The following is a 4,083-nucleotide window of genomic DNA, read 5'->3' as shown; positions in this document are numbered from 1 at the left end:
TCTTCTGTTATTCGTTTTATCTTTTGAAGTAAGACTGTAACTAAACTCTGTTTATGTTGGGTGTTCTCTTTTGCACATCTTGTGCGAGATGAATCACCTTTGGTAATATAATATATTCCATTTTGGCTTGTTCAAAAAAAAAATTGTTTAATTATTTATTTATTTATTTATATATATATATGTATCTAAATAATGTGTCTAAGTCTTGTGATCAAAGAAGACTTTTCAACATCTATACATGTCCTTTTCAAACCAAGTTGCATGTAGGCTTCCTTTCAAGTTTTAGTCAACACTCTTCTAAGACTCTTTCACCAACAATTTTTTGTCTATTCTAGCAAAAATACCTAAAAGAGACATAACCTATACTTATATTTTAAATGATTTTCCCAAACTGCCAAAACCATTATAATATTAATTTAATTCGGTTAACTTCGCTTACAAGTTGTCAATGATTTGACAGCGGTTTGGTTTGGTTTCAACTTTTATTCTTTCTTTATCAATTGAATTCTTTTGGTTTAGATTTAGGATTTTTTAATGAGAAATTCATAATTTTACTACTATATGTGTTTCATTAAATTTGATATTTTGTTTTCATATTAACACGAAAGCATGCCTCTTTTCTTTTTTTAAAAAAAAAAAATGAATGCATGCCTCTTTATAAGCTTTTAATATGACAACAAATTTTTTAATGGATTTCGTGGCAACAATTATAAACAAAACTATTTATATCTTTAAATATAAGTTTCATTTAAAATTATTATTATTATTACCGCTACTACTTACTCAAAAAAATAATTATCATTATTAGACTATAATAATTTTATTTTGAAATATTAGTAGACTATAATAAACACTATTGCAATATCAAATACAACGATGCTATATATATCCTGAAAGGGAGCATCGCAAAATCGTCCGAGCAGGAAACAAACCAATCACAATTTCCTCTTGGGAAGAATACACGGGGTATGGCGGAAAACATGGAGCCAACAATATAAGTACGCAATGAAAAGATGACACATATATCGTGAAGGCTTCGTGAACCATAAATTCGCTATCAATATCATTTCCGTTTCAAATATTAACTAAAGAATAATTTGGTACATTGCCTTCCTTCAAAAAAAAAAAAAAATTTGGTACATTGCCAATGATATTAATTGAAGAAAAAAATCCAAAATAAATTGAGTTTGTTGAGAGACAAGACAATGAGGTCACTCTGCAAATTTTGACAAACTTTAACAAATAATGCATTTTTTTTTCATAGACATACTCGCAAATACAACATAAAACTCGCACAAATAATTGGAAGACTTTAGTTTCAAATTTAAAACGCGATAAATATATTTTACCTAACAATTTCAATATTTACATGTTGATATAGGACTTATGCATTCAGGGGCAGTGACACCCCCCAGCTAGCCTGGGCACTAGCCCGGGCTCAGCTGCTACTCTCTTTGTACCAAGTCCAGCCCAATAGCCATTTTCCTACTTAAAAAAAAAATTTGGGCTAAATATGAAAATTCTCACACGCAAAGAGATCTCGGAAAGGACATTTATTTATCTCCTAATTTTATTTAGCGCATTATTGACAGGTTCATCTCTCTTATTTTGAATGGTTAATTGTTCAAATTGACCATGCAAAATAAAAAACATATATTCTAGTATTGTAATTCGAGTTTTTTCTTATTTTTTATCCTATAATACACGCGTAGTATAAAAATGTGACATAGATGTTGAATTTTTTCATGATTTTTTCCATACATGTTTAGCACGTTAAAATATAGCTTTACACAAAAAATTAAATTTTTCGACCAGGGACAAATAAAATATGAATTTTTATTCCCCATAATTATGAATTTCTTAAATAATTTATAATTAATTTGTATCTCGTTTAAAAACTACAAAATTTCATCGTGAAGGTTCTTATCATCTTCTAGTCATGCCTACAAAATTAGAAAACTAAATTTGACCTGCGAGTATACGCTTACTCGGAACAAAATTTCAATTTTGCACGTTTTGGTTGAAAAATCAAAATAAATTGAAACGACTTCGAAATGCTATGAAACTTTACAGATCCTTTTTATGTATTTTTATAGATGTCTCTGCAGATAATGAGCTCAAAATTTGATTTATAGGTCGAGATTTCCGTTGTTTTGTTTTTTGAGTTTTTGACACTTTAAAAATTCATAATCAATTTGTCGTTTGTCGAAAATTTATAATATTTTGTGTAAAGTCATATTTTAACGTTCTTAACACGCCATATTTTACGATAAAAATTTTGCCCAGGCTCTATAATTTTCCTGGCTCCGCCACTGTATGCATTCAAATAGTATGTATTTATCTAAGTCTCCATGTCATCATTGTTTTTTTTATTTTAATTAACCAGCCTATTTTTTTATTTTATAGAAGGTTTTCATATCCCAAAAATATTTGGTAATGCAACGTGAAATTGTGCACCTACTAATAATATGAGTTGAAAATCTGTCAAAAATAATAAGGCTTAAATATGTTATTCGTCCCTGCAAATAGGGGTCGCTTAAAATTTCATCCCTGCAATCGCTAATCCTTTTTTTTTGCCCCTGCAAAGTTTAATCAGTTAAAAATTCGTCCCTTGACCAAGTTAATGACTGCCACGTCATCAAATTAACAAAATGGCATGGGAATTGACAAAAATACCCCTGGCTTATTTTTTTCCTTAAAAAAAAAAACAGTTTTTTCCCGAATTTTTTTTACGATTTTTTCCCGAAAATTTTTCAGTTTTAATTTTAACAGTTTTTTTCCGAATTTTTTTTTGACTTTTAATTATTTTTTCAGATTTTTTTAATTTAAAAAAGAATTTTCAAAATTTTGAAAAAAAATTTTTTGAAGGAAAAAAAAATTAGCCCAGGGGTATTTTCGTCAATTCCCATGCCATTTTGTTAATTTGATGACGTGGCAGTCATTAACTTGGTCAAGGGACGAATTTTTAACTGATTAAACTTTGCAGGGGCAAAAAAACAGGATTAGCGATTGCAAGGACGAAATTTTAAGCGACCCCTATTTGCAGGGACGAATAACATATTTAAGCCAAATAATAATAACATGAATTGAAAACATGATGTCATTTTTATGTTTGTGTTGAAGTTTTTATGTTTTCCCTGTTGTGATTTTTTCTTTATTCAACTGTTTTTTTTTTGGGTACAAAAGAGGGTCAAAGGCCCAAAAGAAAACTAAGAAGCTATCCGAACATTCCTAGGGATAGAAGCGTCAGAGATGTCATCAAAAAGAAGTCTACGGAATTCACTGGATGGATTCTCCATTATGATACAATTAAAAGAGTCATAGAGATTCAACTGTTATTTTCATTTTTTTAAAATTTGTACTCTATGTGTCTGCTTAAAATTTTTACAGTCACTTTTTTGTTTTTTGGTTTTGTATTTTGATAGGGGATTAATGTGCCTATCATAAATTTTTTCATTCTTTTGATCCTAAAAATAACTTATGAATTGATGTTTTAAGAGACCATCTATCCGTACGAGCCAACACGGTCAACAATTCTTTACCATTGATTATATATGGAAGAAATTATTTTGATTGTTAATAATAAGATTTTAATTTGTTGATGTCCCTTTGACTTTTGAAAATTTTCATGTGTTTTGATTGTGTGTACTTAACTTTCAAAATATGGATAAGAAAAGTCGCATCTCTATGATTCTTGCTCGACAAATGTTTTCATTTTGACAAGACGAGATCAACTCTAAATAAACACATCAGCAAACATGCACAAACATACCCACTCCATGAAAACAACCAATCGTGAAAGAAAAAAAATTAGTTGCTCACAATCCTAAATCAAAATTATTTAGGTACACATATGTAAAATCATATAGTATCATTTAATTATTTTATAAATATACTTATATCATTTTATTCTTTTTTATTCTACGGTTTTACTTTTATTTGTGTGTACTAAGGATGGAAATGGGATAGGCCGGGCAGGGCTTTGTAAGACGTAAGTCTGACCTACTTCAAAAATTATAAGTTTGAGTCTGGCCTATCACCCGTCATAAGCTCATTTGTAATGTCTGGTCTGGCATTTTTAAA

Source organism: Medicago sativa, chromosome 3 (genome assembly GCF_051527215.1).
Source record: "Medicago sativa cultivar Bolivia chromosome 3, Bolivia_mono, whole genome shotgun sequence".
Lineage (NCBI taxonomy): Eukaryota > Viridiplantae > Streptophyta > Magnoliopsida > Fabales > Fabaceae > Medicago > Medicago sativa.
Note: the sequence above shows the minus strand (reverse complement) of the source record.